We start from the raw sequence: 15616 nt of genomic DNA on the forward strand, positions 1-15616 counted from the left end.
GTTACAGGAACATGAACATATTTTTCTTGAGAGCATGAAGTAATTTGACAGTATGAATGATAGCATAGTTATAATCATAACCGCATAATTATAATAAAATACGTTTTAAAATCGTGATTTTATCATGTGATTGCAAACGGATTGTATTGACTGTTTCTGTTCTCGAAAAATTGGTAAATATAAGATAAGGAGAAGTTGATCAAGAAAAAGTTAAGATAATTTTTGGTTTGGCCATATACTCTGAGCTTTTGCACTGTCATAGATACCAAAATTATTTGCCTAAAAAAGTAGTATTGTCTCTTTTCTCCTTTGAAATTTTGTAGTAAACATGAAACATTATGTTAAAGATATCAAAAATTTTTTTTCATAGGCCAACGATTAATACCATAAACTAGTTGCCAAATAAGTATATTTGAAAAAAAAAATATATATATGAAAAAATTGCTCCTGAAAGACTCTTTCAGAATATACAATTACTCTCTTTAAAATAAATAATGTTAATTAGTTATTCATAATTATTACTTTTTAATTCCCGATTGGCGTCTTCATTTACATTTACATATATATAGTTTAATCGATAATATTTAAAAAAAAATCAAGCACTCAATACCCGATATCATAAGTGCTTGATAATTAATACTCTGAGCAAAAAATCAATTTCAATGAAGAGAAAATGATTTTTAAATTTTCAAATGAGATTTATAAAAACTCCCAGGTAATTTTATTTGCAATACTGCAATAAATTATGAAATAACTACGCACGTTCCGAACATTTACAGTAACAAATATATTTTTTACAGTAAAAAATATATTACAGTAACAAATATAAAAAAGGAGATATTTTATTAACAAAAATAATCTTTTATTAGTTATTAGATACGCAATTTTACATAAACGTTCATAATAAATATTATGATTACCAGGCATTTACACGCATAAACAGTCACGTTGAAATTATATCAGAAATGCTATTAAACACGTCTTTAAAATAGGATTTTATTGTCCAATTAGTATTTTAGAAAACAATATTGTTCATTACGTTGTATTTAACAGGCGCGGATTCAAGGGAGGGGGGGTCACGACTCCCCCAAAACAGCTCGCATTTCAAAAAAGTAAAACTGAACCAATTTTTAAAAAACTGAAAAACAAAAAAAACCAAAAAAACAAAACCTACTTTTTCAAACTAAAAAAACGGAAACTAACCAAGCGACCAAAATTAACTCACTTTTTTGCACTTCTGGAAAAATTGAAATTTAAAAATGACTGAAGCAACAAAATTAACTGATTTTGAATTGGGTAATTCCTACCCAATTGAATTCTATATTAAAACAAATTGGGTAGGTTTTTGCATAAGGTTATTCTGGCTTTTTTTTAATTCATTCAAAAAATTCGGTTTGCTTTGTTTATTTGGTTATTTTTGATTTTTTTTTCTTGTGACCCACTCCGAAAAAAAAAATTCTAGAACCGCGCCTGGTATTTAATACAGATGGTTTTTCTTTATATTTTAGAACAGTCAAAATTTGAACAGAACTTGTGAAAGTAAAAGTATAGCAACTTTAAATCAAGAAGTGAAAATGAAAGTAATACAACTTTAAATCAGTTTTAGATGTTTGTTTTGAAAATGAAAGTACTAATGTCTATAAAAAATTTATTTCAGGATGCTTGATAATTGTCGGGGTTTTAGTTTTTGAACTTTATTTCATTTAAACTATTTTGGGGTTATAGTCATTCCTTTAATCGAGATTTGTTTTTCGATCATAGCTTTATGTTTTCTAGAGGGCGCCAGATTCCCTTTAGTGTGACTATAACCAGCGGGCAATCAAAATGCTTCTAACGATACCTCATTTGTAAAATTATGGTAAGAAGTTTAGAAGCTAGATGGGAACAGACGAACATACATACATATGTACCAAACACATGACCCTCGCCATTGTATAGTCGGGGTAATAATAATGTAATTGAAATAATTCAATATACTGAAATTTTAAATAAAGACGCTTACATTTTTTGTTTTTTGATTAAATTATTTGATGAATTTAAATTAAATAATAAAATATTGAATATATTTTATTTCGCATAAAGCATTAATGACTATTTAATGTTTTTATCGAACCAGTACAGTTTGTTCTTCATTTCATAATACGCCCCCATATTACTTCTTTAATATTAATACTAATATTGAAGGAATACGACTATAATTATTTATTATATTAGTAATGAATAGTTCGGCTAAAAGTAGACGTATAAAATCGTATAGTTACACTCGTTGTAGATCGATATTTAGACCGAAGAAATGGTAAATCCTCCTTCATATCTCTAATATCGTTTGTTAGGGAGATTAAATTTGTTAGTTATTGATATCAGAACCAAACGCCCTGGGAAAAAGAGAATGAAGAGATTTGGTATGAGTCCACATCAGATACACGATTCATTTTTTCATTTTTAGTTCAATAAATAAAAAAAAACTTGTGTAAAAATGGAACAGGTGAAAAATGCACAAAAAAGTAAACAACAATTTTAAATTACTGACTCCAAACAATAGAGACTAAAATTTATTCATTGGCGCTAACTAACAGCGTAATATTGGTGACAAGGAAATTATTGATTGAAGTCAGTGCTTTAAAATTATTTTTACTCTTTTGTACATTTTTCGTCTATTTTTGGAAAACTTCTTTCGGCACGTTGAGCACTCTTGGGGTGAACAAAAATCATGGAACTCTCGTCATCGGCATTTGTAATTGAACTCCTCTTAAACGGATGGACCGATTTGTGTGTGCGTTCAAGTGGATGCGGGGATGGTTTAGATTCGCAATTCGGTTCACTGAAAAATATTTTTTCGGGGTTTGAGGGGTCCGCACCAAAAAATTTAAACCCATGAAATAAATGGTGGAACCGCATATAAATGATATATAACTTTACACCTTACTATTCAAATGTATTTATTTGCGCTCCCACCATATTTATCCAGAATTCAGAACAGCTCTTTGAATAGTATTGAGGTTTTATTTATTATTGTTCATGTATTACGAATAGGTATTTATCAGAGCTTTATGTCAGCGCAGCGAGCTACACTGCCTAACGCTTCAGCCAGGCCGATGGCAAGGCCCAATTATTCCAAAGTTTTAAATTTTCACTTCCGTCGAAACCAAAAAACCAAAGGTGCTCCAAAAACTTAAAACTCGGTGCAACTATGCTTGCTTAACTTACAAATCGTGCATTAATCATGATGATTTGCTTTGAAACTACCACCATGTAGCCTTGCGTTATCTTAGAATGATCCCTTTCTTTGGATGGAACGTAGTTCTATTATTATCAAGATCAAGTTCTATTATTATCTACACTTCATTGCTACCCACCCCCTCATATGACTCAAGGTAGCTTTTGAATAAACCTCCTACCCCATCTTGATAGGGACTTCGTGGTTTATGCGCACAAAATATTAAAGAATTTTTAAAACAAATTGAATTAAAATTTCAAATAGCTTCATCTTCTCGATAAATGGACGAACCTCCATCTCCAATAGATTATTAGAAAGCTTATAGTCACCAACGCTCAAAATTATAATCATATATTTCGTTTTGTAAATACATTTCAAAATTTTATAAAAAAAAACCTCACCTTAGGATAGTACAAATTTTCTACAGGAATGAAGATGTGGTCTCTCAGTAAAATTAACAACTGCCGTTATTGATTCTAAATAAAAATGTTAACACTGCATCATATCGAAAAATCAGTAAATAGCTAAACATTTTATTCTGTGTACAATGATACCATTGCATAGTTCCAATGCGGTGTCATTACATCCTATATTGGTTTGAGTATTTACGTCTATTGTATTCTGTATATCATTTTGTAATTACATGAAATAATTTGATATACATACATATATCATCATTGCTGTCGTTATAGTTTTAATTGGCTTAAAAGTGTCTATTTATATCCATAATATTGTATTTATTAAAAGATAATTATACACAGGTAAAACTCAAATTAAGAGTATAATGGGAGGCTTTTATGATAAAAGACGCTTTGTGGTAATAGAGATATTGCATGTAAACTTGATATTCAAGTGTTTGTTGAGCTGAGAAATTCTGATTCCAAATTTGACACAAATTTTTTATGTAGCGTTTTACAACTATTGTCGACGTCAATTAGCGATAAAAACTCAAATATTTACATTCACATTATTTCAACTTTCGAAACAGAACAAGTCATATGTGCAAAGATATTTGTAGAGTGATCTAAGAACAGATTTGTTGACAAAGTGTGTCACTGAAACATTAATTCAACTTGATAAATAAAACACTATAAAATAATATCTGATGGTAGATTAGGAAAATAAACATTTTTGCCCGAAAAATATTGGCTACTTTCATATTAATTAACAATCAGTTTCTTTGTATAAAATAAAATAATGCGATATATTAAGCTTGACAGAATATAGAATCTTTAAAATAAGCACATGCAGTTGCCATATTTAGATTTTTAAGTTTGTTCATGCGTAGTTCATTGCAGTACTAAAAAAATGTTGGATACGCCTTATTTCCTCAACGAGAATTTATTTATTTAAGACATAGATTCACTATTTTCCAAATACGTGTTATATCACAGTTTGTAAATTGTATTTGATAGTGTATTTGATTTAACACAATACTTAATAAATGCAGGAGAGGCCCATACTCACTTAGAGTGTCCAGTGGTTTGTTATTATCATTATTGTTATTATAGTTGACAAAAGCCTCAGGTTTACTTAATTAGAAAAAATTGATTATACCTTTATTTAAAATTCTAGCATTTATAACTTTTACATATAATTATTTTATGTCTGTGTATAACTTTCTGATTATAATTATATTAAGTAATTTTTATGTCTGACTATTTCGAAAATTAAATTCAATGATTTCATTAAACAAATTTATTCTCAAATTTTATTCACATTATTGCGTTTAAATTATACTATTTATTTTATGCTAATGATGCTAAAATAATTTTTAAGTACTCATTTTATGTTGAGTGTATTTTATGAAGCAGTAAATATGCTTATAAAATTGCAAACGAAAATAACATTTACGGAGATTATTCAAAGTGATATTGATGGGCTTGGGCGTAACACAGTTATTTTTACATATACAATCGGTCTTCACATACTGGAAGTCATACAGATTTAACCCCTGAAGTTCTTATTAAGTCCGTTGGCTACCGACAATTCCTGCACGCCATGAAATTGTTTTTTTGGAGGAAGCTTTTCCCGAATCTGTAGATAATTATTTCGAGTTCACAAACATCATCAGATGATCATCAATTTTTTAAAATGTTACAATTACAATAAGTTAAACTAACATGCTTTACGGAATATAAATCCTTTTCTGTGATATATCAGAGCTTGTGTGCGGTTGCAATCTTTATTTACAATGAAAGGTTTTGTATATTCCAAGTTATCCGCCAAGGAAATGGAAAATGAAATTTTTTTATATTTTTATTCCTGTTCATTGAGTGGATTAGTATATGGAGTTAAACTCTGTGGTATTAAAACCTATATATCTTTAGTTGTTTTGAGGTATCATGGTGTGCAAAATTTGTGTGTTCGTGCATGCCTGACTATGTGCCTTTCTGCCTATTTTTGATAAAAAATTTTCAAACATGCGTTTCAAGATAATGCGTTAAGAATGTTTTAAAATTTCTACACGCAGAGAAGTGGGAATTCAAACAGAAACATTTATTAAAAACAAAATTTTGCAAAAATTTTTGTTAAAGTCTGGTCTCTATATTGGAAAATTAATATTTATAAATATATTAAGGGTTTAAGGATGTACGAGCGCCAGGGTAATTTTAGATAATAGGCTTGATATTTGATGACTTTAAAAGTAGGTATAATATTTAACATTGGTTTTATGGGAAAACGGTAGATGTATGACAAGTTTTCATAGATTTCTTCAAATTTACTTTAGAAAAAAAAAACTATTGTTATTAAAGTTAAAACCTTAATAAATTAATGAAAACAAAGAAAACCCGTCGTGCCCGACTAATTAAGGGTGTACAAGCCCTGAAGTGAGGACGCAAATTTGAAAAAAATATGTACTTTCAATTTTGATAGTGAATTATGTTATAACTTGACAATATAAGAAGAAAAGTAAAAACAAATTGTTTGATATCTGGAGTAATTTTCAAAATATCGAAAATTGAGAATTTTGTTTAATTATTTAGCTATTTTTATTGTTATTTTTCGTCTACATTCATGAAGTTATAACAAATTCATCATTAAAGTTTAAAATAAGGTACAAATAATTTCAACCACAAGTTTAAACTTGCCTTGGCGCTTGATTCAAACACAAAACATCGGATTTCTTGGTCAGTGGTAATGAAATCTGAAATGATGAAAACCTTGTCGAGAAATAATTTTCTAGAAAATAATTTTAGATATATGTTCGTCGGCGAATAACATAATTTACTGGATAAGAAAGTTCCTGGTCTGTATATTAATATGATATCCATCACAGCTTTTTTCTGACGAAAATTTTTCAATACGTGGAAATAAATACAGATTATTAAAAACTTTTTGTAACAAAATATTTTCTATAACAAAAATTGTAGTAAAAAAATTGAGAATACCATTAATATATACCATCTTAAAAAGTTGACCCTCAGGCGAGATTCAAAAGTACGTGTCCTTTTCTTACAAAAAAATAACAACTGATCCTACTAAATAACATAGTATCTTATATTTTTTATTAAAAACTGCTACTCCTGTAAGGAATATCAGTATGTGTTTCCTTTACATGGTAGAAAACCATAATAATAATCTTCTATATTAGTTGAATAATCTTCTGTATTATCATTATACTTTTTATGTTACGGTTATTTTGTTCGAAATATTATTAGTATAATAGAAATGAAACAAAATGGTTAACCATATCAACTCCTCCTTTCGCAGTGTGGATAAATTATTTGTTTAATCTACAGTTGTCTAAGCCCATCTGCACTCGCGTTATGAGCATTTTGCTCATGATCGATTTAAAACATAAATAATTTATATTTTTCAAGTGATATATGTGCTTGAAAATTCATATAGTTTTATTAATTTTCGAAATATGAATTTTTCAGATTTTTTTAGCCTATCTACAGTTTTTTTAAATTATTAACTTCGGAAATTTTCGGGTCTGTTCTGTTTTTTAAAATAATTAACGGATTAATGTGATAAAGGAACTTTTAAACGAACTAATGAATAATTAACGGTTTAATGTGATAAGGGAACTTTTAAACGTACTAGAAATTACAATCTCTTGCAATACATTCCTTACTTATAAGCGATTCTTTTTCAGGTATATATAGCTATCATCATCTTGGATGTTAGAACAACGTATATCCGCGAAGGAGTTTCTTCGGAGTGAGACACAATTTTATGTCGGATTTATAAACTTTGAATAGAAAGCAAATTACAAAAAACGAGGAATTATTTTTTAAATAATTAAGCATATGATTATAAAACAAACGTGAGATTCTATGTTGGGTAGGAATCGAGTCATTTGTATTAAGATTGAATCTTCAGCAGAATTTAAGCTATAAGTGCAATCACCAATTCCTTCCTCGGAAATATGCATTGTGGTAAGGTCGTTAGGGCCACAAACCCATTGAACAAACTGAAAATTAATTTCTTTGAACATCTGCGGCTTATAAACCCTCTCAGAACCTAGAACACCACAAATTTGTTTGAGTACTTTTTTAGTTAAATACTATTGAACTTATAAAATATTTAGAACAAAAATTTTTGATTTGCCTCGACAAAATGTAGCTGAGCTGAATACAACCATGTACAAAACTGTATTTTTAAAAATTTTGACGACAAGGAAGTTTGAGCTATTAAGGTTTTACTATAGTATTAATTATATATTATATAAACAAAGTTTTGAAAATTGTAAAACAAAACATTTACTACAAACACTTAATTATTTAGAGTTCCTGTTACTTGTAGGTACAAAACTAATATAATTTGATTAAATTTATAACTTCAATGGCATACGTATGTTATTGTTGTTATAATTAGTATAATATGGTTTAAATAAATGGGTAAGTATTAAGTATTACCTTAAACAAGTTTATTTTAATATATCGGAGATCGAATATAATAATTTCCAGCATAGGATATAAGACCTAAATACGTCATAAGGCGATTGGCCTTTGGCTCTCATAAAATCCTCTCACTTTATTAGAATTTAGCTTAATAAACATAGAGAAATAATAAACATGAATTTTTGTTTTTATAAAAGGAATTGTATAAAATAGTGAATGGGCCTAAAAGTTAATACAAATTAATTGAAAATATTCTAAAACTATGTAAAATTGTAATATGATCACAAAATATTATCACAAATTCCATGTATCCCTGACGGGTAAGCTTGGTGCTTTTGTTTGCTGATGCTTTTGTTAATGAGCATACTTTCTTATCTTGTAGACATTAGAGAAATTATTTTATCTTGAAGTGCATTTTAGAGATAAAATATAACTTTGAATTCCAAAATATAGCCTTAAAAATGATCGAAAAATTTATGATAAAATTTCACCCTCCAGTGACTAGTGTAAAATAAAAAAGGAAGTTCATACTATCCTGGAAAACGTCATATGTATCATTTTACCGTTTTAATCCGCGAGAAAATGTAAAAAATGAAAAAAAAAATTTTTAAATTTCCAATTCGAACCAAATTCAAGATACTTTAAGTGGTGCAGGTATATCTTCTAATGATTTCAATGAAACGGTAGATATTACATAAATACCCAATACATTCCTAGCATCTGCTGAACCTGATGATGGAATCGAAACCGCGCCGGCAGTAGTTTATCAGCATCTTCTCATGCCTTGTCCTAGGTTCATAAACTAAGGCTTGGTTTGCCAGTCGTTGCCCAAGGTTTGGCCAATACTGGCTTAGAAAGCCTTGGTCAGCCAGCACCTGACCCAAGCCTTGGCAATATTAGTTAACTAAGTTCGTTGTTAATTTAAATGCGCATGCAGTAAGAAGGTAGGCTTGCGCCAATATCTGCCACTCAATGCTGAAACTATGCTATCCTACGATGAGAACATAAGGCTAGATCAGTTTTGGTTTCCAGCTTAGCCCAGTGCTCAACAATCTCCAGTGGTACTTGAATAAGTATTGGCCAGTTGCTATTTTATATATGATCATCCATCCCCCCTTTACTGAGTACTTTACTAAGTAAGTAGACATACGACCCAAATCCCATATATTTAGAGATAAGAAACATTTAAAACTTCTTGGTGATGAGTTAATAATAGATTCAGATTTATTTGCTCGAAAAATTATATATATTCTTTGGGTTATTATAGTTGAGTGTCATTTAAAAATTTTTGGATGAATTTTGAACGTAGACAAAATTGGTGATCTGATGTATAATTTATGTATGTGCTATGAGCATATCTCGTGCTTTTGTTTGGCATACTCAGGAGTGCAGAACGTAAACTTTATTGTTTTAGGTGGTGGCCATTTTATACTTTGATCAACTTAACTAGCTTTTCCCAGAGTTCGTTCAATTTCTCTAAAACCTTATTTCCATTGGAAAAGAGTTTTTTTTGTTATCTTACATATCCTAATTGTATGTACTCCTACTACGATGTTTGTCTACAGCTACAATTTCAAAAAGCTTTGATATTTATCTTTATCCAAGTTTTGAAATAAAACTGTTCATTGACTCCCAGTTATTGTATGAATAAGTACGGCTAGACAAATAGATAAAGGATATGAATAGAACAATACCACAAATAAATATGTGGAGACTATCTAAAATACCGCTGTAGTGCTAATGTCTATGCATATTATTATATGCTAGATTCTATGATAAGTAGGTAACATATGGGATGTGTAATAGAAAAAAAAACATGCATACTACCTCAAGATAGCGGACCACTAATTGATCATTCACATTTTTACTATGAAATTCTTAAATTCGTTGTAGATGATAAATACGTCAAATTTTCAACAACTAATGGATATGCTAATCATTTCTATTATTCTAATATCCAAGAAGTTTCAAATTTTAAAAATCCGTAATCAAAAATAAATAAGGAACTACATTACAGTCTATTTGCTCAGAATCCACTTGACGAAAAAAGCTTAAATTTAGATATCTACACTGAGAGATGTTACTCGTCGCAAATGTGGATATTTTCAAATACCTTAAGTTATCATAAATTATCTTGGATACTTTTACATTACTTATAAAGGGTTTGGTTTATTTTGTATTTTACACGGATATATAATACAAAATAAATAATCGAATTCTAATTTAGGGAGTAAGTTTCGGGAATTTGTTTGAAAATGAATACTTGAAAATGTATAGTTTTGAAAAATTTGCATAATTGAAAAATTAACAACATACTATGCAGCAATTTTTTATTACAGTTTAGTTAAATACTTTACATTCTTTTTTTGTCACCGCAAACAAATTTTAGACAAATGTACAAAGGTTATGAGATGTTTCACAGCGGAACTTTCTCCATGCGAGTTCAACTCACACTTGACTACTACTTAATATATATATATATATATATATATATATATATATATATATATTAATTGTTAATTTTTCCAAGTTCAAACAGAATCAAAATTCACATTCAAAATTTGAAACATAAGTCTCAAAAATTTGCATACACTAATTTTCAAAATAAAAATATTCAATTAATAATTCCCGAAAAAATGACGACATTAATGCCATTAATTTCATCACTTTTTTTCTTTGTATAAAAATATTTGTCATGCTTTTAACTTAAGAATATTACTTTTCCCAAAATAACCTTAAGTAAATTACACTTGTTACATTATTAAACATGCATATTTAAAAATATTTCAATATAGGCAAAAACGCAAATTTTAACAACCCAAATCTAAAAATTGAACACCCCAAGCGGTATAAAAAAATTTACGAGCTTATAAAGTTCATTAATGAGAATGCACATACACGATTTAAAAATGATCCTAAGAAAACGTATTTTTTTTTGGGAACGTTCTCACATTGGTTTCAAAATATTTTAAACAAACAGTTCATGCGAGTGAAACATTTATGGTCAACATATTCAACTTCACAAATGATGAAAGTAGCTTTCCAAAACTAACCAAAAAATTTCAAGGTTAATTATTGTAAGTATTTCAGAAAAGTGTACTTTAGAGGGTCAATTCTCTATATTTTCTTTCTACGTAAAGGTTAAACAGGCAGTAAGATTGAAACTCGGCACTTAATATACTATTTCTAATGTTATAAATGATTATCAAATCAATCATCGTAAATATTTCTAAAAATGATAAGGGGATAAAGGATTACTTTAGTGATTTGCTATAATTTTACTTATTATCAATATATCTCCAGGTTCAAATATGAACAGAAAATTTCAAGCAAAATGTCCAAGAACACTAACTGATATACCCATGCGTAGAGGCCGACATCATTTAAAAGTGAAATTAATACATTGGCATGACTTGAAACAAAAAGACGTGCTGAAAATTTACACTTTGGAACTGATTGCAAGAACTCCCCCATAGTAGGAAGAAACTTAAAAATCGATTTTCGGGCTGACAATCAAACCTTTTTGTTTCATAGTTTACAAGTTCCATACAAGTCTTACAAATTGCAACAAGCACGTACAAAATACAAACAGTTAACGACTTGAACATTCTATAATTATCTTGTGAAATTGTATACATATAACCATATAAATGTTTGTTGCTTGTTTCATTAAATTTCATACACAGAAATACGCGGAAAACTAAATAGAGTTACAATTAAATAAATACTACGGGCAAGCATGTACAAATGAATTTGTTATTTAAAATTCGAATCTAAAACAAGTGAAATTTATAAAATTTTAATAACCCCTGGCAAATGCGATTTAATTCTTGTAAACCGATTTTTGGAAACTTAGCTCTAAAATGTTTTCAATCAAGTCGGTTCGACCGTTTAGGAGCTACGATGCCACTGTGAAACACATAGACGCACAGATAAATACTTTAAACTTATAACACTCCTTCTTAAATCAATATCAAAGTGATGGTCAAGGACAACAGATGAGATGAAAAGGATACTTAGAGAGTTATCATTTTTTGGGACCAATTTCCGGAAATATTTTAATTAAAATTGAAATATTTGAGTTTACTTTGTTGTTTTGAATTATTGTTTTTAATGACCTAATTATTTTATAATTTCACATAGTAACTCATATTGTGTGTCATGCCTTTTCCAAACTGAATTGATTTTGAAGATCATTGCCAATTTTTTAGGGTATGTAAGCTCGCACTTAAAACATAGCTTAGAACACTCTCCCTCAAAATACTTTACAAATGAAAACAAAAAAACAAACAAACAAACAAACAAGCAAACATCCTTACTTTCACATTTATAATACATAGGGATTCTTTTATTCTTAATACTAGTATCCATATTCTCCGCAGTCTGCTGTTTTAATCCTAAAGAGGAGACATACTTATTTACATGCATGGGAATGTGAATGTAGAACTCTTGTTACTAAGAATAATTAGATTAACAAAATAAGATTGCGTTGTGTTTACAAAGATACGCGCCTATTAAAATTTTCACTAGATTTCTTGATCCTGTGGTCCGGTTAAAGAAACGATAAACAGTATCTAGACTTAATCAACCTAATCTGAAGTAAATGAATTAAGTCAGTGGTACAATAATATTTTATGGTGGTATTTACTTATAACTTGAAATTATCCAGCGAACCCAAAGGGGTACTGGCTCATTATTTATAAATATTGAACTATATTGGCCTGAATATCAAGAAAATCAACGGTATTTCATTTTGATAGTTTTCCAATCGATGAAAAGGAGACAATTAAGGAAAAATGAATTGTATTGTTATATAACTTCAATTCTTTACGTTGATGTCATAATAATTTTATTTCTTAACAAACTTTCGAATTAATTTATAAGAAACTAGGTAAATAGATAGAGAGGAGAGAGAAAATTTTGAATTTATGTTAGTGAATTGCATCTAGATTCGAAGTTCCCTAGGAATTTTTGGCCAAAAAGTTAAACATTTTCTAAAAATGCAAAAAATTAAGTTTCTTTTTTGAAATTCGAAATTTTATGTAATGAAGGTCGAATCGAACTCAACAACACTTGGTTATCCTTATAACCCAGCTAATCTTATTTTATAGATGAAGCTAGACGAATGGATTGCTTTCTTTAATCAATAAAGCTCCTATTTCCAGAATAAAATAAGTATATATTTAGAGATATGCTTATATATTGAGAGTCATTAAAAAGAGGAAACAGTTAAATGATTATACTAACGCTATAGAATACTATACCTACTAAATTTATTTATAGTAGGATAAGGTATTGAGCCTTTGATCCAATCTATCAATAAATTTTCTATAGAGCCTCGACAGCTTTATTATTTTAATAATATTAGTAGAGCTCCTGGGGTATTAAAACATAAAAAGCTCGGATATCCGAGATAGTGAATGAAAAAAAAAAAAAAAAATATATATATATATATATATATATAGAATGTTTAGCTAATAATATATATTTTGTTTCAGAAATTTTTGCGTAAACATCACTGTTTACCCGTGAAGGCGTCTAGAAAATACTTTCTAAAATTTTTTCTCATTCATTCAAATTCAAAAAGACCCATCTTGTAAGCCGATAGAAATAGAACGAAAGTTTAAATATAAAAAATATTTCTTATAAACAACTTGTGTCAGAAATATTTTTTTGTAAACATCACTGTTTACCTGTGAAGGCTAGTAGATACTTTCAAAAATGATGAAAAAGTGTTTTCTAGAATTTTTTTTCGTTTTTCGAGAGAAACTACTAGTTGACGCTACCTGCAAATTGTCAACTCCCTATCCTTTTAGTTTTGTAGAAAATGAACAACAAAGTTTTGTCCTTTTGTTCTGTCTCTAACGGTTTAAATGATACTCAATCGAACTCTACGAACGCAAACTCACTTTGCCCGTACTGAGCACGCTATAAAAACTTCTGCTTGTTATATTTCTTTACCTTGCTATATACTTCATTTAAACAGGATATACATACTACTGAAAATAGAACTATATGATCAAATATTTAATTTTTTTTCAATCCCATTTCGACCATACAAATTAATTCACTATTTCGGAAATCCGATGTCAAAACTCCTGGACACTTCACTATATATAGTATATTTGATTCAAAATTCCTTATTAATGAATATAAAGAAATTACTTTTTACTATAAAGAAATTATATTTATTTACCACAAATTATTTCCCCGAAATTTTGACTGCCTTTGGTACAACATTCTCCCTTACTTACCACAAATAATGTTCTATTTGTTGGATTTAATAGGTTTGTGTTGGATGCAATTGTGCAACATTATATTGCTGTAATGAAATGTTTATAAAGTGATTTTATGTGGTGTAAAAGTAAATGGTTTTAATTCGATTTTATATATCTAGATTATCGCTACTAAATACTAGCTACACCGTGTACTTTAAATGTGCTTCTAAATTATTTAGTATACGCTTACCACATGCAATTACAATTTATATGGGTTCAATATATTATAAGTATCTAATTGTCATTCGGATTAAAATGTTTTAGGATTTTTCATAGAAATGGTAAGCGAAGGTTAAGTAAAATTGAGCATGGGGTTAAATGAGGGCCATTTGATTTCCGTGGCCCATAGAATAAATATAATTGGAAAAGTTAATATATTTAATATTTTTTCGTAACATTACTATAATAGCATTTCATTATTTTCAGTAATGTTGAAAAATAAATCCGACCAATTTATGCCAATTATCTTTTTAGAAAAAAAATTCTTAATATCAACCGATATGAGGTTGTCTCAACCACATCGCGAGATCTTATTTGGCGAATGGTGCCATGAATGTGATGCAACTACCGTACGGGGTTTTGAAGTGCAACATAGTTTTAAACAATCTTTTTTTAATTGGTTCTACCACTTAAAAATATTATAACAAAATACAGATATGACTGTCGCAAATACGCTAGCAGTTAAAAAAAATTTATACCTGCTAATAGGTTTATTTAAAACTTTCATCAGCTCGTACAATTCAGGCAAGTCTTCGGATAAAACTTTTTAAATGCAGGCTTTTTTGTTTACTTTCGAATAGTACCAACGGTTTTTTTCAAAACGTGATTATGAGTCAAAACATTACAAAACAAAATAATTATTACGAGAAAACAACAAGGTAAAAAATTTGAAAATTTCCAATTGTTGTACCTTGCGGTCTTTTCACAATATCACATTCATGAGTATGAGCAGAACAAAACCTTTTCGTCTATTGTCTCCTAGGTCAATATCAATTTGATTGGTATCCTCGACAGAAAATTGAATCGTGATTATTGAATTGAAACATAAATTTAATGTATGTAAAAAGTCACATACTAGGAGATTTTTTCAAAGCTTCTGCTTTTATATTTCAAAAACGGAATGGAAATTCAAAAAACGCGACTACTTTATTTTCCAGGGTAATGAAAAAACAGTATTTATTATTATTACTTATTGTTGTTGTTTACATTTAATCATACGCACACGATATTTACATCATGGTCTCATTCGACTATATTTTGATGTAATATGT

This window comes from Chrysoperla carnea, chromosome 1, assembly GCF_905475395.1.
Source record: "Chrysoperla carnea chromosome 1, inChrCarn1.1, whole genome shotgun sequence".
NCBI lineage: Eukaryota > Metazoa > Arthropoda > Insecta > Neuroptera > Chrysopidae > Chrysoperla > Chrysoperla carnea.